We start from the raw sequence: 26,227 nt of genomic DNA, 5'->3' as shown, positions 1-26,227 counted from the left end.
ATTGTGGTTTGTACTATTTGAAAATTATAGTTACAAGTGATAAAGTTATATACCTTTGATTCAAAGAGTGTCAATAATGGAAATGAAGTATTGCAGAAGGTACAAGCTCAACTGCCCCACCATGTGGATGGCACTATTAAGTAGAGAATAGTTACATAAATACATATGTACATACATACATGGTTAAGTGCTAACTAACTATATCCAATGCATCTGCACACTGGAGGCATACTTTGCCTACCAAGCTACCTTCATACCCATATCTACAGGATCAAGACCCTTGAACTACACACTTTAACAAATATGTAGTTCTGGTTTCTAATTTTTTTCATGTAGTTGTATTCCTATAATCATTGGTCAGCTTTACTCACCTAATATGACTCTTCGCCATCATACACCCACTAGGAAGAACCAAACGATTTTCTATAATTATAGTATTGTAATACCTTGTGCAACCTTTGTTTTTTAGTTCACACTTAATGTAAGCTTAACCTATATATACCCTAACTCACTACTTATATAGTTATATTTAAAAGCTTGTGATAATAATCAATGAGTCTAAATATACTAGTCAAGTTAATGTTGAAACACAAAGTTTAGCCTTCTTTTTCAAAAGCTAAGTACACTAGGTGCATATAATGTCTTAAAATATAAGCCTCACAAGTTAACATATAAAATCCTAAAATAGTTAAGTGCTACCTAACTATTTCCAAGGCATCTGCACACTGGAGGCATACTTCACCTACCAGTTGCCTACATACCCGTATCCATGGGATCAAGACCCTTGAACTACTCACTCTAATGCATATGCAGTTTTGGTTTCTGATTGCTTTGGTGTAGTTGTATTCCTACAACCACTGGTGAGCTTTACTCACCTAATATAGCTCTTTTCCATCATACAACTACTTGGGTGAATCAGGTTGTTTTCTATAATTACAATACTATAATACCTTAGTGCAACCTTTGTGTTGTAGTTTACAATTAATGTAAGGTTAAACTATATATGTCCAAACTCACTCCTTATATAATCATGTTTAAAAGCTTGTGACAATACCCGTGGCCATGCTATCTATTATTGTTGAGTGAGTTTTATTGTTTCTCTATTGTGCCAAGATCTCTCTATTTATATACATACATACATATACAGAGATCACAAGGGCATGTCAATGAAATCCCAGATCCCCATTGATCTTAATAATCCACAAGATCTCTCTCTCTCTCTCTCTCTCTCTCTCTCTCTCTCTCTCTCTCTCTCTCTCTCATGCAATGTTATCACCTTGGAAAACTATATTTGATATCTAATGATAGTTCTATAAGAATTTGTAATCAACCTAGCTAATTAGAAACTAGACCTATTTAACTAGGTTGTGGCTTATTTCTTTCTAAAAATATTTGCTATGATATGTTTTTCTAAATTTTCTTGCCCATTTTCTCTATCTTGCATTATTTTTGTGTATGATCTTGAGCTAAGTCACTTAGCACAGGTTGAGTCAATTTTATTTTTTAATTATTTGGATTATGGAATATGGGCTTTGTTTTATCATTGGGTTTGTTCAAGTCCTAATTTTAATGAAGTAACAAAGTGGTTTTTAATGTGGAAAGGACTATATAATGAAGAGGTAACTTGAAAGCTTGAATGTTGAAATTCTGAAATGAAAGCTATAAAGGATCAAACACTTATGGTAGAGTTACAACACAATGTGAAGTTTATTTTAGATTTAAACAAAAAAGGAAAACATGACATAAATCATTCTCCATTTGTTTTGATTGTGGATAGTTGCATGTGAAAGAAGGTGAAGAGCTCTAAACGAGGGTGGAGAACTCTGAACATTGGTGGAGATTTCATTGTCATGCCTTTGTGATCATTGCATTTTGTTTTTGTGCCCTTATGATCTTTGTATTTCATTTTTGTACCTATGGTGGAGATCAGCGGAGACCTAGGATTTCATTATTGTTCCCTTGTGATCTCTACATTTTTTTGTCATGCCCTTGAGATCTATGTGCCCTTGCTCTATGCCCTTGTGATCTCTATGGCCTTTGCAACACTACAACATTTGGGGTCAAATTGTGATGGAAATTTGCAACGATGGTGTAATTTGTGGTGTTCAGACTCAAATATAGTAGGAGTTTCTCTGCAATTTTTTTCAATAGGAGAAGAGGTACTTATTTAAATGTTCTTTTCTTTTCCTTCTAAACATGTATCTCTTTATATTTTCCCTAGTAGGTGATTAGGGAAGCTTCTATTTATACATATGTATGTGTGTATATATATACATACATACATAAAAACACATATGTGTGTGTTTATATGTATGTATGTATGTATATATAAAAAGCTAATTTTTATGTATATTTATGTGTATATATAACTACACATATATGTGTTTTGATGTATGTATGTATGTATATATACATACATACATATATATATATATAGACACACATATGTGTGTGTATTTATGTATATATGTATACATACATACACACACACATATATGTATATACATACATACAAACATACATATGCATATACATAGATCACAAGGTCACAACATCTAGGTATAGAGATATAAATATACATACATACATACATCTGTATATGCAATTTTATCACCTTGGAAAATTGTATTTGATCTTTACTCAATCACCAAGAGATAATATACTTTGTAAGTACATATTTTTGAATACTTAGTTTGGTATGAATATTTTCAATTGAAATCATCTAAGGAGAGTGATTCTACTCATGATGATAATGGTTCCATGTATTGGGTCTTTAGAGGAGAGAGACTTATAGAAGATTATATGTTGTTTATGGATATGGGATGATTCGTTTGTGAATCCAATATATCCCCCTCCATATTGAATTTCTATATCATCAATTTGCTAGATACAAATCACTAGACTTGGTATTATGAAATGGTGGGACTAAGATGTAAACCTCAAACAAGGGTTGTGTGCTATGGTGGGGTAGGAGGAAGATGGTTGTGTGAATGGATGATCAGGTAAGTTGCATAAAATTAGGGTGTCATCTGTAAGTAATTTCATTAATTTTATAAGGGAATTAGATTTGAAAGTGGGATGGTCAAAATTGGCATGTCCATCCTTATGATAGATGTCTCTATCTCATAATAGAAAATTACCTCAAACGACAAGCAAAAAATTATTAAATATATAGAAAATTAGAAGAACATTCACCTATAATATTTTTGAAGGACAAAAATATAATAAAAATATAATTTGGTGGAAAAATCCATGAGCTATGTGGCTCCACATTATGGCTATTCCACTGGCTAGTAGCATAAACTCTCCATGTTAAATTATGAAGATCTTGAAATTAAAAAAGATAACTATCAGAGATCTATATTTTTGTTTTAGTGATAACAAATATACAATCTAATTTTAAGAAAAATAATATTCTTAAATGTATATGATTAAATAAAATAAACAAGAGTACTAGTTGTAGTTGTATAATTATAGCATTACTAATTATGTTAAACAAATGTTCAATAGAAAAAGTATGAAGTAACATAAATGGATTATTTTCTCAATCCTATTATGGCTTAATGTGAATGCATTCGATCATTACCTAGACAATATTATGCACGATATCTTTACTCAATCACCAAGAGATAATATAGACTGTAAGTACATATTTCTGCATACTTAGTTTGGAATGAATAAATTTGATTGAATGCAAGGAAAATTTCTTCTATGAATTCAAGACATGAATGATTAAATTTAATTTAGCACAAGTTCTATACAAGTGCTTATATATGTATGTAAAGTAGTTTAAACAGTGAAATAATTTACATACATACATGCACATATGCATTCAATCATCATAATCAGTTATCCTTGAATATTACCAATGCTATTATATATGAACAAGAGATACATATCTAGAAAGAAAAGAAAATAAAATTTACATGGGTACCTCTTCTACCCTTGAATAAAATCGTAGAGTAAGAGCACGAAGATCACAAGGGAATGACAACAAAATCTTAGATCTCCACTATCTCCACCGATCTCCACCAACATTCAGAGCTCTCCACCCTTTTTTAGAGCTTTCCACCCTCTTTTATGTACAACTCTCCACAATCAATCAAAAGAAATGGGGAATGATTAATGTTGTGTTTTTTTTTTGTTTTGTTTATAATCCACAATCCACAAGATCTCTATGTATACATACATACATACATACATACATACATACATACATACATATATACATACATACATACATACATACATATATACATACATACATGAAAAAAATAATGCACTTTTTAAGAGTTTGCAATTGTTCAAAAAAATTAATGTTTTAAAGGAAAATGCATCTAAAGAATTGTTAGCTTAGAAGCAAGAACATGGTGTTGAAATAGTACAAAAAGTGCTTGACATGAGAAGTCTGCAAGTGATGGTGTTGACTAATCTTGAAAAATTGAATGTTGAAATGAAAGCTATCAATGATTAAACACCTATGCTAGAGCTACAACACATTGTGAAGTTGATTTTAGATAAGGTAGAGGCAAATATTTAGAAGTTCGATAATCAAAACCTAAGGCATGAGAGAGAAGGTAATGGAGACACAACCCAAGACCAGAATGAGCACGATAGGAAAAGGGGAAATATTATTATCAGTGAAAATATAGTACTACATTCAATACAAAGAAAAATAACCCAAAGACATACCCTATGGGCTTACAATAGACAGAAACTGGAAAGAAATTCTCCCCATAGTGCCTTCTCCCAAACTCCACCAATAACTGCCTTTACAATGCCAGAAATGTTCTTAAATAGACTCCAATTCATTTAGGGTTAGGAATACATTATAGAATATGCTAGTTCACATCCATTGCCAAAAAAAAAGGCTCCATAAATCTTGTTAGAAGTCAATGTAAAATTAGAAGAATCTAGAAATGGTAGCCCAACTTCTGGGAGGCATAACTTTTGAACCGAGACTCCAATTGACAAACCGTTTACATTTCCAAAAAGCTCTCAAAGTGCTCTATAGCCCTATGGACAAGATTATCTTGGCTCACATTTTTTGAGCCTATATGAGGCTATTTAGTGCCTCAAACCTAACTTTAAAGCGCTCTTAAGAGGTCTTAAGAAAACTTAAAACTGCAATAACTTTCTAACCATAAAGCCTTTTGACCTAATTCTTTTTTTGGAGTGCTTTAAATTTCAAGTATAATCATCCCTCCAAATTACACCCTCTAACTCATCATAAATTTGGCTTGATTAAAAAATAACTCATTTTTTGCATTTACACATATTTCAAGGTGCTTAAAAACTCTAACCTAAAAAGCTAATAGTGGAACTGTGAGAGTTGGTACCTTTATTTGACTCAAATACATTAAACATAAACTATCTCTAAGCATTTTTTTTGGGTGATACAGGATTGCCCTTACACCACTGGATGCTCCTGCATCAAAAGGAGAAGGAGTGGCTTTAGAAAGAGATTGCATGGTAGAAACAATAGTTAGAAAACATAGAGGATATTATGGGAACCACTAGATAGAATCTAGGAATGTGTTGTAGTAGGTACTATAACATTGGAAAAAACATTTAAATTGATGTAGTTGTTGATTAACTAGGTTGATTACTTCATTATTGTATGATCCAATGGTAATGTTGGTTATTATTTTGACATACATGAAAACATTATTATTATTCATTATTATATATACATACATACATACATGAAAACAACAATACACTTTCTAAGAGTTTATAATTATTCAACAAAATTAATATTTTACAATAAAATGTATCTAAATAACTATTAGCTCAAAACAAAGAACATGGTGTTGAAACAATACAAAAAGTGCTTGACATGAGAGGTCCACAAGTAAGGGTGTTGAACAATATTGAAAACTTAAATGCTAAAGTGAAAGCTATTGATGATCAAACAACTATGCTAGAGCTACAACACAATGTGAAGTTAATTTTAGATAAGGTAGTGATAGATGTTTAGAAGTTTTACAATCAAAATTTAAGGTACAAGAGTGAAGGAGAAGGAGCGGCTTTAGAAAGAGATTGCATGACAAAAACAAATACTAGACAACTTAGAGGATATTATGGGAGCTACTGGATAGAATCTAGAATTTTTTTGTGGTAGGTACCTTGAAATTGGAATCACTTGCAAGTGTCTTTGAGAATTTATAGTCCAAGTATCAAATTCTTATAAGAGTGTTTCAAGTATTGGCACAGTCTCCCTGCGATGATCCCAAATATCAAATTCTTATAAGAATGTTTTAAGGTTGGGAACCACTTTGACATCTTTTGCATGGTTTAGAGGTATTTTCATTGTGGAAGAGGCTTCTACAAGGGAATGAACCTTGTGATTATGACATTTACACAAAAGCACAACTTGCTTCTTCAACTCCTTACACTCAACTCTTCACTAAATTTATTCTTCAATTCCTTGCATGAGCAATTTTATCAACTTGGAAAACTGTATTTGTTCCTACTAGCTAGGAACAAATGATTGTTCATTTTATTTTTACCTCATCTAACAATAGTTATATAGGAATTTGTAAACAACCCAGCTAATCAACAACTAGATCCATTTAACTAGTTATGGCTAGTTTCATTCTTAAAATATCTTATATGATATATTTTTATAAAATTTCTTGCAAACTCTACACATTTTTCCTGGTCTACATTATTTTTCTAGAGGATCTTGAGGTAACTCACTTAGCACAGGTTGAGTGATTTTTATTTTTTTATTATTTGGATTCTATAATATGTATGCATTTGGACCATTTTTTCTATTGTGCTAAGATCTAATATGCACCTTAAAAAAGCTAAATATGCATGTTCAGAAGGAGATAAAAAGAGATGATTGTTTAGAAGGAAAAGAAACCAACATTACACACCCTTGAACAAAATCGTAGAGCTAGGGGATGGCAAAAAAATTACAGAGCAAGGGCACAACAAGATAATGAAATTGTAGAGCAAGGGAATGACATGGAAAAAAAAATTAGAGAAAGGGCATGAAAATGAAACACAGAGATGATAAGGGTATGAAAACCAAATCATAGAGAAAAATTGTAGAGAAAGGGTATAAAAATGAAACATAGATATCACAAGGGCACGACAACCAAATCATAGAGCAAAGGCATGATAATGAAATGTAGAGATCATTGCAACAAAATCACAAAGAAAAGACATGACAATGAAATGTAGAGATATACACAAGAACAAAATGTACCATGCACAAGGGCACGATGATATTAAGAGCTCTCCACCATTGTTTGGAGCTCTCTACCTTCTTTCATATGCAACTCTCCACAATCAAAACAAATGGGGAATGATTTATGTCATTTTTTTTGTTATTTAAACTTACTCAGGTGTCACAATGTCGATGCTTACATTGGTGTTATGATGATAGCGGGGAAAATTTCAAACACAAAACATATAATTCACCACAAAGTAGATCGCCATCATAAATTATTCATAGAATTTGACCCCAAATGTTTTAGTGTTCCATTTGACCAGGTATTCTTCATAAGTTATGTTCTTTGTACTTTTACCGACATGACTATCCATTATCTCCTCAATCTCTTTTGTAGTTGAACTAGCTATTGGAATAATCCACCACACTTTTGCAACTTCATCCTCATCACCTCCTTCATGGTACTCTATCAAATATTAAATATTAAATACTAGTGAAGTATACAATTCAACATGAGACTCCTCTTTGTAGGCATTTATAGAATCATGCATTTTCACTATCTTGCATGGTCCAAACTTCTTCATTTTAAACTTACTATATGTACCAACTAGAAAATGCTCCTTTCACAAATGAAACATGATGTTTTATCCAATATTAAATTCCTTATACCTCCTTTTTGTAATGCCCCACCAAGGGATGCAAAAGAATTAACCTAAATTTTTACTAAGTTTGCCAAACAATTTTTTTTTTTAATGATGAAAGATAAACCATTCATATCAAACACATAGTAGCAAAAGCAATAACGTACAATCAACTATAAGCATACATAATAGGTTACATTCCTTAAGGATCCCAAGACGTTGAGTCACATTTAATCTAATTAATACTAAATCTAACAATTACCACATCCATATAAAAGAATAATTAAAGGTCCACAGTTCATAATAAATATTTGTTTTGAATGCCTATTCAGAATGCTCAATCATCCATTGTACATGTCACATGGTATGAAAATCTTAAAAGATTAAACATATGTAAAAATAAAGATACATCATCCTCAATGAATCCATGATACAAAGTACAATTAAAGTAAATGAAACCATATACCATACATAAGAAATCTATCATAAAAGATAACCATATATCATAAAACACAATTAACTAAGTGCACAGTTCCTCCCAATCATAAATAGCATCATTAGACCATCATGGGCCCTAGCCATCCCTCTGTGTGTAACATCCCAAGTCACCAAAGAGATCATCGGTATTAAAGTAAATAGGGATGTCACTCCTAAACATACTACAACATATGCATAAAGAAATCTAACATGCAAGAATAAAGCATAAGATGATCCTACAAAGCAGATAACATCATCTATCACATGCTCATAATCAATAAAAAGAAACATGTTAGTAATTATATCCAACATAATGATCCAAGAATAGAAGGAAGGTAAAGAAAACCAACAAAGAATATACTGGAGGAGATAGGCTCAAGTCAAAATCCACATGTCAAGAGTACATCAACCAAATATCACCAATCATCATCAATGAAAGTGAATAACCACAATAAACACATCCAACAATAAGTACACCACTAGAGGTACACACAAACTCTATAGAGGATACTCGGCTACATTTTAGGGAGTCTCATCAGATCGCTGCTTGAGTTACCTTGGACTGGTCTCTCATTAGACCTCAAACCCTCAAGTGTTGAGTTACCCTAGATTGGTTACTTTGAACCTCGGACCCTCAACATGGCACATGTGGAACTAGAAAGCCCTCTCATGAAGATGAGGCAATCATCCCATTCCCATCCTTAGTCTATACAAGCACTTAAGGCATGGGCGGGTCAAATATCTTTAACTTATCTTTTTAGTGTGTTTTCCCAAAATTATTAATTACTAGATTATCACTTATTACATAACTTGCAATAGGTTACCCTGGTACTGACCACTTTGGGCCCCGAATCCCTACTGCAAGCCACTCCCAAAGAGATGTACTTAAACAACCTCTTTTAAGAACATAAAACACAGTTGTGTCCCATACCACAACATTCACAATAATCAAACTCAGTTATTTAACAGGAAACTTCAAAATAAGCTGGTACTTCCACCCAAGTACACATAAATGCTCCACAAAGTAAACCTCATAAACATAATTTCTAATTTGAATCATAGGACATATCATGACATCCATCCACATAAATAGTATAAATGATTCAAGAGCATCCAAAGGTATAAGGGCAATCCTGTGTCACCCAAAAAAATGTACTTAGACTTAGTTTCTATTTCATGTGTTTTCATTTATGGATACCCATTTAGGTCAAATAAAAGTTCCAACTCTCACAGTTCCACTATTAGTGTTCTAGGATAGAGTATTTGAACACCTTGGGATACGTGTAAATGCTAAAAAAATAGGAGTATGTAATTGAGCTATCATTTTGGTGAACTAGGAGGTGTAAATTGGCCAGATGAATGTAATTGTAATTTAGAGCATTCCAGAAAAAGAATCAGGTCAAAAGGCCCCACGGTTTGAAATTTATCATAGTTTTTCGAGTTTTGGAGACCTCTTAAGAATGCTTCAAACTTAGGTTAGGGGCATTAAATGACCTCAAAAAGGGCCAAAAAATGGGGGATGAGCGAATTTGGTCCATAGGGCTATAGAGCACTTTGAGAGCTTTTCAAAAATGTAAACGGTTCGTCAATCGGAGCTACGGTTCAAAAGTAATGCCTCTCGAAAGTTCGGTTACTATTTTTGTATTCTTCTAGATTTGAATCAACTTCTAACGCAGCTTCTAGAGCCTTCTATTTGGTCGGTAGATGCCTACTAGCACTTTCTAGAATGTATTCCTAGTCCTTAACCCTCTAGGCTCTATTTAAGGACATTTCTAGCATTATAAAAGGCAGTTCAGAGTGGAGTTTGAGAGGAGGTAGTGAAAGGAGAAATTATCTCCAGATTTATGTTATTGTAAGCCCATAGGGCATGTTATGAAGTCTATTTTCTCTGTACTAAATGTACTAGCTTATTTTCACAGTTAATACAATTTCTCTTTTCCTATTGTGTCCATTCTGTGTTTGGGTTGTGTCCCCATCAATAAAGGATATCTCACAAAACCTTAGGTGTATACCCTAGTTTGGCCAAGTTTCATGAAAATCACAAATCAAAGAGCCATATAAAATCATCTCAGTTCTAAACAAATGACTAGAAAACATCAAAAGATAATCCACAATATTCACATAAGCTCTCCACAAGTAACTAAAATGCAACAAATGACAATCATAATACTCACAACAGTTCTTTACAAGCAACTAAAAGGCATTAAATGATAATCCATTATATTCATTGGTTCTCCATGAGCAACCAGAAAATACCTCAAAATAATATTGATCAAAGACTCCAAAATGGTCAAGTCAAACATGTCACAACATGACATCATCAAGATAAAAAACAAACACTTCAGTCCCATCAAGGCGACCGAAAAGTAATCCAAGTATAATTGATCAATGACTCAAAAATGGTTAAGTCATGTATCTCAAATACATAAACCTTAGCTTCACACAAGAAGACTAGAAAGCAATAACAATCAGTAAATACAAACATCTCATAGAGCACACCATCACATTACCATGGTTGGGTTTAGAAAGATCGAGATCAAATAACATCAACATGCCATTGCAAACACATAACCCCTGAGCCTTTGGTAACAACCTAAGATTGGTCAACAATCGAGTCAACCCCAAAATCCCAAAACATAAACAATATACATACCACAATGTAAGTTTCATGTTTGGGTTTAGCTCTGAACACAAAATGTCAATTTACAATAAAGTTCCAATTTTCACTTTAGTGTGAGCTTTCAAATTTAAAAAGGTACATCTTACTCGATATGGTTTAACTCATTCGATTGTTCAAATAGAATACAAAATTATCCCATTCAATTTCCAAAGATAATCAAGATGCAAATACATGGTTATGCCAAGTAAGAGGTTTCAATTTTCATTTCAAAGTATGTTCTAGGTAAAAGTATTCTTCGTTCACCCCAATAATTAAACTCATCTGGATATTCAAATAACAAACATCATTGAGGAACAAACACATGTTTTAGTTTGCTTTTGCAATCACATGGTTAATCCAAACATAAGGTTTTCAGACTCTATTTCAAGTATATTTCAAGCGTATAAGATTCTCTATTTAATCTCCAAGTCAACCCATTTATCTTTTCAAATAAAACATAGAATTATCCCTCCATTATTTTAAACAATTGTCTAAAATAGTCAAAATATAATTATTTACTTATTTAAATCATTAAAATAATTCTCATTGACTTTTAATAAAATCATTGCATTATTTTACTAAAATCAATGTTTCTAATAATCAAATGAAACTCCCTTAATTCCAAGAGCATCTCCCATTATTCAAATCTCTAGAATAATACTTATCTTCTTTTAAATAATTAATTTGCAAACTCCTTAAAACACTCCAAGGCAATCATTTATTTAAAATAATCTTCATTGATTTTAAGTAAAATCAATCTCGTTCAATTCTTTAATTCCACTAAACACTTATTAATTTTTCTTTTAATTTGCCCTTATTTAAAAATCCATTTATTTAAATTGACTAATAATTAATTACAATTCTTCTACTATTAACTAATCTTAATTTAATTTAATTTAATTAGATTAGTTAATAAATCATATAAAACTAATGCATAATAATAAGATTCTATTTTAATTCGAACTCAAACCTGAATCAATTTCCAAATCTTGATTCTACTAGGGGAGATTGCAATAATATTTTTAATTCCTATAACTAGATGAAACAATATGCATACCCAAATTCCAAATTACAAAATTAAAGATTCATTCATAGGGAATTATTCAGACACACATAACAAACACGATGAAGACAGGAAGAGAAAGAGCATAGTAAAATATGTGAAATAATCATGAGTGCCTACCTGGACACTGATGCTAATTCGCTATGCCTAAAAAAATTGTAGAGAAGCTCCTCCTCTTAGAACCTTCTCCTTTCTGAAAATTTCTTCCTTCTCCAACATTCACAATTCTTCCAATAACCAAAACCTCCCCCCAAGTGACTAGGAGTGCTTGTAGAAGCATATGAAGATGTCCATACACACTAGGAGAGCCTCTATATAAAGGCCTCTAAAATGCATCTAGAATGGGTCTAGAAAGAACTAGGAGATAAGAAGATAAACATGATGCAGTGTCTAGAATGTTGTAGACACCATGTGCTCAAATAATGCACTAACTCCTAAGTGTAGACAACACGTGCATAACTAGAGTGCAAACTCATGTGTTGTCAACATGACAACTCACAAGAGTTTGCATACTCCTATGTGAATAAGTATTAAAATAATGCATATTAATTTATTTAATAAAATTTCTTTATTTAGTATTCACTTGACTCTTTTTAAAATTAATTTTTTAATTTTAAATCTCATGCACTCACTTTATTAAATCCACTTGTTTTATCTTAATATATTTTAATCACATGCATGCATCATGTGATCTAGAATCTTTTAATAATTTTAATATCTTTTCCACCTTTAAAATTTATTTTTGAAACTTAATTAATAAAATATTTACTAACTTAAATAATAATATTATTTAACATTTATTTAAAAATGAACACTAAACATATTATTATTAAGTTAAATAAATATTATCACGTTCCAACTTTGAACTTATAATTTTTATCTCCAAATTTAATTATTTTTATTTAATTAATTTTTGAATTAATTAAATAAAAATAAATATTAAAATATCATATTAATTTTCCATTTGATTTCATCATTAATTAAATCTTTTAATTAGACTTAATTAATAGAAAATACACCAAGAAAGAGTTCGGCAACAATAGCAAAATGCAAACTAGGGCAAGCACTACACTTTTCATGTCTGCCTTAGCCTTATACTGTGTATTCATCTTGATAATGTGTTTCCTCACCTCCTCATGGATATTTTTCAAATGTTCAATAAATTTTTCTACTTTAGCACTACTTATCTCTCCTTTATCCAACTGCCTCAACTTAGAAGCATTTCTAGGACTACTCCCATACAAAATCTAGAATTGTGATTTACTAGTACTCCTATTGAAAGAATTATTATATGCAAATTTTGCCCATGATAAAATTAGATCTCATCTTTTTGACTTGTCTCTAATGTAGAAGCACCAAGAAAATACATCAAATTATTCTATAGTATTCATAATTAATAAAATTACATTTGCATTAGTAATGTCATCTATACTAAAGGTTAAAAGAGCCTATTGTAATGAGATCCTAATATGGTCTTGAATTGGTTATTTGATAAAATTTGTATAAAATAACCATGAAGTGGTAAAATGGTGATAAAGGAAATTATTATTCCATTATAATATGTTTATAATATTCTTGTAAAGTTGTGAAGTTATTTTAGTGAAATATTGTAGAAGTTGTGAAATGCAACTTTTCAAAAGTTGTGAAAACACAAAATGGGAAGTTGGATGGTCATAAGAGGAAGTTGAGTAGTTGTAACTTCCACATGAAGTTGTAAAGGCTATTAAAACCTTGTAATGATAATTCATAGGCATGATGTAAAGTTGGAGAAGGATTGGAAAGCATTGGAAGCATTTTGGTATCATATTTTCATTGTTTAAATCAATGGTTTTGTTGTCTTGAAAGTTTTTCCTCTTCTTTTCAAGTTCTGTACAACCATGTACAACTTGGAAAAAAGTGTATTTCTATAATGGTAGTTTAGTGCATTGAATAATATTTCCATTTATTTTATTTTGAGAAAATTTCATGCACTAGTAAGGAAGTTATCAAAGTTTCAGTGAAAACCAATTGTAACTACCCAAAACTCTACTTCATAGTTACCAGTTTTGGAAAAACAATCATAAATTTTTAATGCATCATTGGGTCTTTCTATAAATTGGAGAAATGATATATAATTACCTATTCTAAAATATGAATGGTGGGATTAATTTTATTAAGAATATTTGAAGATTTGTTGATGATTCTATTTTCATGACTATAATAGACTCTATTTCACATGTGTTAATGCCTCGAGAATATTGAAGAAATTGCGTTGATCATTGAACTCTATGGTGGATTTCGAAGTTATTGATGGGTTATAATATGAAACTTTCATCAAATTGGTATTAGAATTAGAAGATCTTGAGAGTGTGAAGGATTCACATCAAGACCTTATTGGAAAGAAGATGGATATTTGATTCTTGTTGTTGACTCTTGGTTGTAGGTGCATGTTCACTCGCTACAAAGAGGTTTATATTGAGGTCTACCTAAGGGACCATAGGAGATGGTCCAAGGGCCTTAGAAGTAGGTCAATTTGGTTGCCAAGAGACCTAGGGAGAGAGGGAAGAGAGGAACCTTGGGTAAGGCAAGTTGTTTGTGTGTGATGCGGCATGGAGGAGTGAACAATTGATAGTTATAGCATCTTAGAGGTAGCCATTTAAATTCTATTGATGAGAATCATAGTTCTTAGATAGAAAGAATATAAGAGGAATAAAATCTAGATGGAGGAAAAGAGACAAAGTTTCTTTTGTAGGTTATCACCACCACATTTCTATGTGACATGGAAATATTTCAAGATTGAGAGTATAGTGTAGGAGCACCTATCCTTCATATAATTAAAAGAGATCACAATTGATTCTTTAACAATTTATTTTTGTTCATATATGTTTCAATGTAATTCTATGTAACTAAATCCAATTGAAAAGAAAAGGTGTAACAAAAATGTAATGTTGTTCACATTGTCATAGTTAAGGTCCTAATTGGTTTAATATGTAAAAAGTTGTAAAATGACCCTTGAAAGGATAATAGCCATGTAAAAGGTAATTAAATCTTCATTTCAATATTCTTTAATGTTTATACAAATTCATGGCATCAAATTTGCCAAAAGTCTCAAAAACTTTCAAGAAGGTGAAGAGTTGCAAAAAGTGCAACAATATAAAATTGCATTAAAGTTGTAAAAGGAAGTCCAAAGGTCATATGTGGTATTTGTAAGGTCTAAAATGACCAATAAATAATAAAATTCATTTTAAGGTTGAACCAAATCAGAATGGAAGGAATTAGTAACATTTGAAGCAAATTTAGAGTGATTCTAATTTCTTATTTTGTTTGGATTTTTAGTTATCTTATTATTTTTGGGCTTTGTACATCCATGTACAACTTGAAAATGATGTATTAATGATATGGCAGAGTAGAAAAATGAATAATCCTTCCATTTCTTTTGGTTTGAGTTTATTTCATGCATATTTGAGAAAGTTATGAGCATTCTATGGATGATTTTTTTTTCTTCAGATTTTCAAATTATAATCATATTGAAGCAACGTGTGTGAATGTTTAATTGTTGTTTCAAGAAATGAAACACATATTTATGGAAAAATTAATGAGTCATATTTGTAATGAAATCAATCTATTACATTTTTGTTATTTTTTGTATAAGTTATGAATATTTTAGTGAAAACTGGTTTTTAACCATCTTTAACGGAGTCATAGAAAATGGGTCTTGGTGTAGAGACCATAACTTTGGACTCTACTGTTGGATGTTTATGAATTTTGGATATGTTGTTGGAAAATTATTTTTTCCTATTGTAGATAGTTGGATTGAAGAAATAAGATTGGTTTAAATATTTATAAATCTTTGTATGGAGGCATATCTTGAATGACATAATTGAAGACTATGTTCTCAAGTTTGGTTTTTTATTTGATAATGGTGATTTGATGGATGATTGCATTTGGAAATATGTATTGATGCCTCTAGAATGTTGAATAAGTGTATTTGAGTGTTCTTGAAGGGTTTTATATTTATACTTGCATCATATTTGTATCAAAGCAAGAAGATCTTGAGTGTGTGTGCAGAGCGTCGAAGGAGGCAATCTACTCCAGGACCTAGTTCAAGAAGAATTTGTTATTTGGTTTTGCTAATGATTATGTTTGTAGGTGCTTGTCCATCTAGCTATTATAAGGTAGACATGGAAGGTCTTTCAAGGGCCAAAGATATGGTCCAAGGCCATAGGAGATGGTCTATTAGTTGCCAAGAGACTAGGGAGAGAGGTAAGAGGAGGACTCTGGTGCAGGAGCACGTTTGTGACAGGAAGTCTAGTGGTGACAGGAAGATAGCATGCAACATTATTTATGCAAAATTATATTCGGATAGGAAGTTTGGTGGCGACAAGAAGACAACCTGCAATATGACTAAAATGCAAGGCACAAAGCAAATATCAAAAAGTTTTGAGTTTAAAATCTGAAATTTGAAATGTTTGTGTGTGTGAGTTTAGAGTTTTATGTTTTAAAATAAATGTCCTTTTTTTTTGTGGTGGAAATGTTTAGGTGGAATTCTTATAAGCCTACCCAACATTATTCACTTAGGACTTAGTATGAGTTTATTTTAGTTTATTTTGGATGTGTTAAAGGTTTCTAATTTTCGAAAATGTTTATGGAAAAAATCAAAAGGAAGAAAATGATGAATATTCCTAAAGCATCATGTGTAGGCATTCAAAATGTAACTGCCACAAGAAAGCTATGATGACTTTTTGGGAGTTACATTAGAAGGTTTTTCAAAAAGAGAGAGTGCATATTGTAAGGGAGATTTTTGGAGAGAGATTTTTTTTTTTGGGAGAAAGTGAATAGAATGAAGTTCTTGAGTTTTCCTATAATTTTCTTAAGTTTTTATTGTTGTACAGATGTGATTGTGTAGTATTCTACATACATTTTTTCTGTTTGTATTTAGATCAACATCTTGGAAGAAATCCGAAAATCAGATCTTAGTAGTTTAATATTTTCTTACTTTTCATTTCCTATCAGCCAGATCTCTCTGTTGTTTTGAGAGTGGTCTTTGCATGGGGGTTTTCCAAAGATCCTCCAATGGCTGACAAAGACCATTGGAGGATCCTCTATAATTTCATACATTTATTTATTTCTATATTGTTGTCTCATATCAGGTTATAGGAAAACCCAATTGTAATGCAGATTTGAATGGGCAACATCTTCATGTGTTGACCCTCATTTCATTAAATTTCTATGCATTTGCTGAAATCTACATTCATGCATGTGAAGCCTGAAGTCATGTATTTGATTTTCTAAAGGTTCTAAAATCCCTCTGCATCAGACTCCTAGGTGAGGCAAAGAGGTTTTTGGTGAGTTGATGCATCACGAAGAGGTGGACATGAGTTTGGTGAAGCACCATGGATGGAATCTATATACACTCCATTGATAAGAGTCAAAAGAAGATTAATTGAAGGAATAACGCAGCAGCATATAGATAATGAAAGAATAAAAAAGAGGAATGAAATGAGAAAGATGAATGAAGACAAAGTTGAAGATCCAATTCAAAAATATTTTTTGCAGGTTATTTTCATCCATGTTTCCAAGGGATTTGGGAGCTTTTCAAATTTGAGGGTATGGAACAGAAGCACCAAGAAAATACATCAAATTATTCTATAGTATTCATAATTAAATTAAAATATGTTTGCATTAGTAATGTCATCAATATTAAAGGGTAAGAGAGCCCATTGTAATGAGTTATCCTAATATGGTCTTGAATTGGTTATTTGATAAAATTTGTATAACATAACCATGAAGTGGTAAAATGGTGATAAAGGATGTTATTATTCCATTCTAATATGTTTAGAATGTTCTTGTAAAGTTGTAAAGTCAGTTGAGAAAAATATTGTAGAAATTGTGAAATGCAACTTTTCAAAAGTTGTGAAAACACAAAATGGGAACTTGGATGGTCATAAGAGGAAGGTGAGTAGTTATAAATTCCACATGAAGTTGTAAAGGCTATTAGAAACTTTTAATTTTCATTCATAGGCATGATGTAAAGTTGGAGAAGGATTGGAAAGCATTGGAAGCATTTTGGTATCATATTTTCATTGTTTAAATCTATTTTTTGTTGTCTTGAAAGTTTTTCATCTTGTTTTTAGGTCTTGTATGACCATGTACAACCTAGAAAAAAGTTTATTTCTATAATTTTATTTTAGTAAATTCAATAATATTTCCATTTATTTTTGTTTGAGATGATTTCATCCACTATTGAGGAAGTTATCAAAGTTTTGGTGAAAACTATTTTTGACTACCCAAAACTCTGATTCACAATGACCAGTTTTGGGAAAACAATCATAAATTTTTATTGCACCATTGGATATTTCTATGAATTGGAGGATTGATATATAATTACCTATTCTACAATATGATTAGTGGGATTGGTCTGATTAGAATATTTGAAGATTTTTTGATGATTGTACTTTCAGGACCAAAATAGAGTCTATTTCACATGTGTTAATGCCTCAAGAATATTAAAGAAATTGTGTTGATCATCAACATTATGGTGAAATTTGGAGTTCTTTATGGGTTATAATATGCTACTTACATCAATCTCCAATCAAACATTTTAGAAAATTTCCCAAACTATGATCCATGAATTTTGTTTGCCCATTAGTATGTGGATGATGTGATGAACTAAAATTCAAATTTGTCTTCACTTTCTTCCACAATGTACACCATAAATACCCAAAAAACTTGGTGTTTCAAACTGAAACTATACTCTTTGAAAAACCAAACAATCTTACCACTTCTCTAAAAAACAACTCTGCCACATGAACAACATCATTAGTCATCTTCCAAGAAATGAAATGTGTCATCTTTGAAAACCTTTCAACCATAAAAAATAATAGAATCATGCCCTCACTAAGTCCTTGGTAATCCAAGAACAAAATCCATATTGACATCCTCCGACAACTTCTCTGGTATAGGTAATGGCTGATACAACCTTGAATTCTGCTTCATTCCTTTCACCATTTGACATAATCTACAACTTTGTACAAAATTATTCACATTTTGTTGCAGTTGTGGTGAGTAATAATTCTCAACAACCAAAGAAATGGTCTTATCTCTCCTAAAGTGTCCAACAAATCCTCCACTACACTTCTCCTTGATGAGATTCTCTCTCATTGAGCTTCTAGGAATGCACGATTGACTTCCTTTAAACAACATACCACCTTGGATTATGAAATCCAACCACTTGTTCCTATCAAGTACAACAATTTTTGTACAAGCCTTCCATGCTTCACCAAAATCAGGATCCTCTAGATTCAAATTCTTGAGTTCCTTAAACCCAACCACCTCAATTTGCATCTTTTTTAGAAAAATTTGTCTTCTACGAAGAGTATATGAAACTCTATTAGACATCTAACTCCTGTGTTTCAAAAAAAATGTATAACTCTACAAAAAATGAACCCACTTCAAATGCCTTTGGTTCAATTTTCCTTGAATATTCAAATATTGCAAACCTTGATGATCAATATACAAAACAAACTACTTAGGAAGAAGATAGTGTCTCCACTTATTCAATGCCTAAACTATAACATAAAATTCCTAATCATAAAAAAATAATTTCTTTTGGCATCATTCAACTTCTCATTGAAATAAGCAAGAGGTCTACCTTCTTGGCTCAAAATAACTCCTATTGCAATACCACTAGCATCAAAATCTAATTGAAACACCTTGTTAAAATCTGGAAGTGCTAAAATATGTATTTGTAACTTTCTATTTCAATAGATTAAAACTCTTATCTTCTCCTATAGTCCACTTAAATTTTTTGCTATCCCCTATCATTATTAAAGATAAGGGTCCATAAATATTGCTAAAACCTATTATGAACTTTCTATATAAACTAGTCAGTCTATGAAAATATCTTACCTTTGTAGCACTCTTTAGAGTAGGCCATTGAAGTATAACCTTCACTTTCTTTCGGTACATTTTTAGACCTTTTACTAAGACTAAAAATTCTAGGTACCCCAACTCCTTCATCACAAAACTGCACTTCTTTTGGTTTATCAACAACTTTTCTTCCCTCAACTTATCAAACACCTTTCAGAAATGCATCAAATGGTCCTCCAATGTCTTATTAAAGATCAAAATATTATCAAGGTAAACATTGACAAAATTATCCAGAAACTCCTTTAGTACCTCATTCATGAGCCGCATGAAAGTGCTCGGTGCATTGGTTAGCCCAAAAGGCATGACTAACCATTCGTACAATCCTTCCCTTGTCTTGAAGGAAGTCTTCCACTCATCAAATTCTTTGATGTGAATCTAATGGTATTCACTCTTTATATCTATCTTTATGAAATACTTAGCTCCACTAAAACAATCCACAATATCATCCATCCATGGAAATATATATCTATACTTGATTGTGATCTTGTTAACAAAATGAGAGCCTAAACACATCCTCTATTGTCCATTATTATTTGGTTCTAATATTGTTGGTACAACACATGGACACAAACTCTCCTGAATCAATCCCTTCTATAGCAACTCGTGAACTTATCTATTTAGCTCTTCACTTTTTGCTGGTGTCATTCTATGCGCTGCCTTATTTGGAAAACTAGTTCCTAGAATCAAATCCATCTAGTGATTGATCATCCTCACTAGTGGTAATCCATTAGGTACATTATCTGATATAATATCAAAAAAATCCTCCAATATAACTACAGCTTCTACAAGTACCTCCTCTAGTTTTTCTTTACCATCTTTTAGAATTATAGCAAAACACATATGGTCACACTTCATACCTTGGATAAACTCCTTTCCATCAATGAAACATATTCTAGTAGCATTATGTACCTTTTCTTCTTTCTCCTTCAATGACTTCAACTTATGTTGCACTCCATCATTTTTTAGAGTGTAGGTATTTGCTTGCCCATCATGTACAAGATGCCTATCAAACTACCATGGCCTACCTAGAAACATATGACATATGTCCATAGGTATGATATCACATATCACCTCATCTTGGCAGCTTCCGATCTTGAAATTCATTGAGCATTTCTCACTGACCATGACCTTGTGGTCATCTTGTGCCTAGGAAATATAGTATGGACGTGCTTATTATTGTCTCTTTAGCTTCAACTTTGTGACCATATTTTTTGACACCAGATTGTCAGTACTTTCACCATCAATGATCACATCACAATATTTATCTTCACATCTGCACCTTGCATAAAATAATCTCCTTCTTTGATCAGGTTCATTCTCACCACTTAGCAAGACTCTTCTGTTAACTAGGACTTCTCGTCTTTCATCATTTTTAGAATGTGATGATCTAGCATTTTCATCAACATTGCTTCATGACTAGACATCTCTATGTATAGGAAATTAGAACTATATTTTTCGCTTATTATCCATCTCAAAAGTTAGAGTTTTTGATGGATTAGGTAGGATACAATGTATCTACCCCATATCTTGTCTTCTCTAGAAACTTCTCCTAGAATCGATTTGAATTTGTCTCAAAAATGGTTTACATAAGATTTTGTGCCTCTAGCTAATCAATCTTATATTCCTCCTAATTCACAAGTTCTAAGAAAACAAACTTGTTAGATTTTAATTGGAAAATCTTAGATCTTTTTCATAATGCAGTAGCTCGGCATTATCAATTTATTGATACTCAATACATAATGTTTTAGTTGACATCAACTAGATTTTACTAGTGCTCAACATCAATTGAAAATCACTCAGCTTCAACTATCTTGCTCGGCACCTACTAACTTGCTCAACATTTACTAGAAATTTCTTTCACTCAGCTCCAATTGATTGTTTGCTCAGCTTGCACTAACTTTGCTCGGCACCTTCTATTAACTTGGTTAAGTTTAACAAATAAACTTTTTCCAACCTTATTCTCTTAAACTTTCTAAGTGTATCCAATCATTTTGTAACCTCAATTATATCATTAATACATTATGTCATTACTGTCTTAACCAATTCTTGCACTTCAATACATAATCATAACTCAACCTTTCCTCTAGGTACTTTTGTTACATCTTGTTGATCAAATCATCTTCATCAATCAACTAGGTGATAGTGCTTGAAACATATAAGCAATTGTCTTTCCAACATATAGAAGGTTTGACATCAATGACAAAACAATGATTGAAAGCACTTGTTCAACAATCTTTCATTCAAATGATCTTTTCAATCATATATCAACAATCTATAATATTAAGAAACTAAACTTAGCTCATAGAAACCCTAAGTAGCTTGCTACAAATATAGGATGCCTCCTAAATATATAATGCACTACCACACCTTTAACTTCTAAGTGAAATTTAAGAAAGAAATAAAAAACCTCTAAATGAATATGTATGAAAGGCAAAGAATGGGATCTCCAAAAGAAAGGTTTGATGAGGTAACCATGAAAATAAGAGGAAATATCTTATAAATGAAGAAAAGGAGAAAAATCACATGGGATAAAATCCCTCTCCAAGAAAGAGATGCCACAATAAATCATGAAAAAATGAAGGAATACCTTATGAGGGCCCCCAAGGGAAAATTCCTTCACTAGAAACATCAAATGTAACTAAAGGTAATGAGCTTATAATGAAGGATTACTAGAGATGTGTATAACCTACCCCTCTATAGTTTGGTAATCCAAGATGAGAATACTTTCCCAACTTAACTACCAAATGAAGAGAATGTAGAGATTAATATATTTAATCCACTAATGCTCCATTAGGTTGTAATAAATGTGAATGACATTTTGAATGTCACACCAAAGAATAGTAGGACTACCAAGAGAAAAACTAAACTCTACCAACATTTAACATAGTTAGAAAGCCTCTTGGCTAACCAAAATAGTTGTTTGATAGTTGACCTTAATAGATGATAATCTAGTAGTATATATTATTCTTTTAATACCATGAAAAAGGGATAAAAATGACACCAGAAAACCATAATTAGGCTTCTAACATCACCATCCCAATCCAAGTTACTCAAACCATAAATCTATGAGTTTCTTGATCTATAAAAAATTTGTAATGAGATCTGACATGCATATATGTCAAAATCTACTTGATAACCATTTAGTAGTTCTCATGAGTATTGTGAGAGAAATATGAGGATGAGTATGTGTCATGTAAAAAATAGATCTAACCAATTCTATGTATAATACATCAATTGAAGGTGAAGAAGAACTAGAAGAAATTACATGTAATCAAATTAGTGTAGGGGAAGGCTTACAATTAAGAAAACTAAATCTTTGAAGAATCTCTTGAGAGTACTTCTACTAGAAATTATGAACCCCATTTAAAAACTAAATAAATTGTGGACCAAGAAAAGAATGCAAATGGACAAGATCTATCATGTCAAATCTATCTACCAATTCTTGCTAAATAATTCAAAAAATAGAAAGAGAGATACTTGTAAAACTCAATCATCAACATATAACATAAGAATCAAAATATACTCTCCCATATTTGAATGCAAATTGTGGGGTCATAGTGACAATATATGAGGTTTATGGTGCTTAGCTTCTAGATTAGGTTGTGTCGAGATTTTTACCATCAATATTTTGAATCATACTACATTATCCATCATCAGGATGAGAGAGCAAGAGATGTAAAACAATGTAAGTTGCAGATTTAGCATAGACTCACAAGATAAAGGGAACAAGAAAAGAGGGATTGCACACCCCCAAAAGCTAGAAAAATAATAATAATACAAGTGGGGTAAAAAACTAAACAAGAAATAAAAAGGACCAAAGAAAACCAAGAACAAGAATTAAAAAAAATGTTAGAAAAGTAATTAGTAAATCCTAAGAACATGCTTGATGAAAAAGGTGGGGAGGGGGGAGAATCAAAACATGAGCTAAGAGGAAGAAATTTTAAAATATCTAACAAATATGTGCAAGCCAAAAAATCCTATATGTGAGTCTACATAAAAATATAACCATAAAATTTGCATGTCAAAAATGTCCAATATTGCACAAACCTATCAATGACCAAACGCCTACAAATATATATATGCACATGCACACACATGCGTGCACGTGCTCACATGCACACACACACACACAAATCCATACATACATATAGCACATGTGTATATGCATGTATGCCTCCCACCCATACAAATACTCTATTCAACATACGTATCCTTGTGTGATTACGTACTTGCATAAGTGTATGAGGATGTGCATGTGTGAAAAGAAGAACAAGGGACCAAATAAATCAAAAGATGACCACGAAAAGAAAAATAAGAGTAATATATGTATATATATATATATATAGTGAAAAAATCTAAATACTTTCTTACATATGCACATGTGTATATATATACATATGTGTGTGTGTGTGTGTGTGTGTGTATGCATATGCATATGTATATGTATATGTATATGTATATGTATATGTATATGTATATGTATATGTATATAAATAAGAGAACAATAAAAATAGAAAAATGAAACAAAAAATAGAATGGAAACAAAAGGAGAGGAAGAAAACCAACTGAAACACCTAGGATGAAAGTGCAACAAAAAGGAAAAAAGGAGAGGAGGATAGTGAGACATGCCTAATTAAGAGGACCCAAGAGCCAAAGGAGTACAAGAGTGCCAACAAGAACCAAAATAAAGAGAAAAACCACACCACCCAAAATGAGACAAACATAAACAAGACAAGCAAGAATAATGAGAAAAGAGGAATAACCATAAAGACACTGATGTTGTTGCCACCCTAGAGAAAGAGGGGCACAAATCACCTAAGGAGAGGAGGAGGAGAAAGGACTAGGGATAAGAAACAAGGAGAGGTCGAGAAACCAAGCAAGAAGGAAAGGGAGAGAAAGAGATTAACCATCATAACAAGGGTGTTTGTCCCTTAAGGACAACATAGGATGCCAAGAGGGGTTGAGGATCCAACCATCATAACGATTGAGGTTGACGAGGTGGTTATTATTTTCAATGGCTTCTTTGAGCTTCCTTTCGAAATAGTTATCCTCATTGGAAATTATTTGTGTGCTCTCCAAACATATGTGATGTTTGGTAGAAAAAGAATGTTTGACTAATGTCAATTTGTAAACCCTATCATGCCTAATTTATGCCACATGCTCTTTGATCTGAGTGTGGAAGGAGAAACTTGTTTCACCAATATAAGGTGTGCCACAAGAGCAGACGACTTTTTAGATTCCTAAGTTGGAATACATATCTCTAGGGTCTTTGATAGGCAAGACATGATTTCTGAGCTTAGAGAGGGGTTTGAAAGCTACATGCAAACCATTTTTGGACAAGATCTTGGCAATTTTTGTTAGATTGTGGTGACTGATCAGGAAAGTACTGTACATACTTCATAAATAGTGGGGTTCGGGGCATCGCCCCGAAATTTTTTTTTTTTTTGGAAGTAGCCGACATGGTAGCCGACATATTATGGCTGACATATGGCCGACATGTTATAACCCTAAAGCGGTTTAATACTTCTATAAAAAGTGCTTAGGGTTGGGTATTTTTCACATGTGGTGATACGAAATTGGTTCTTGCGGCAGTATTGAGCTGTAAGGGATTACGGATTGTAATCAGGTTGTAATCACTGGATTGTAATAAGATCAAACTTGCTGTTTGGTGGACGAGCCCAGGGATTGGGTGAACCACGTTAAATCTTGGTGCCTTGTGTTCATTTATGTGTGTTCTATTATTTTTTGTTATTGGTTATATTTGCATGTAGTTTTTATTTCTGTCCGTGGTTTATCGTAACAATTGGTATCAGAGCCTGGTTTTGGCCTGGTATCAGAGCAAGGTTGTCTTTTAGTTATCCTCTGTAGGAAAGTCTCACGGTTAAGTGGGAGTCTCATAGTTGAGTGGGAGCGATGGTAGATGAGGGTAAGTTGAGGGTTGACAGGTTTAATGGGCAGAACTTCCAGTTAAGGAAGATGCAAATGGAAGACTATTTATATCAGAAGGATTTATGGAAGCTGTTGGAAGGAAAAGCCAAGAATCAGGGAACTATGTCAGAGGCTGAATGGGATCTTTTGGACAGAAAGGCACTCGGAAACATTCAGTTATGCTTGGCACCATCGGTGGCATTTAATATTACAAAAGCAAAGACGACAGAAGATTTGATGAAAACCCTAGCGACATTGTATGAAAAGCCCTCCGCTTCAAATAAGGTATTTCTCATGAAGCGTTTATTTTATATGAAAATGGCAGAAGGTGGATCTGTTGCAGATCATTTAAATGAGTTTAATACTAT

The sequence above is a fragment of the Cupressus sempervirens genome, chromosome 6 (genome assembly GCF_028749045.1).
Source record: "Cupressus sempervirens isolate cs-2001-9-10 chromosome 6, ASM2874904v1, whole genome shotgun sequence".
NCBI classification, from domain to species: Eukaryota; Viridiplantae; Streptophyta; class Pinopsida; order Cupressales; family Cupressaceae; genus Cupressus; species Cupressus sempervirens.
Note: the sequence above shows the minus strand (reverse complement) of the source record.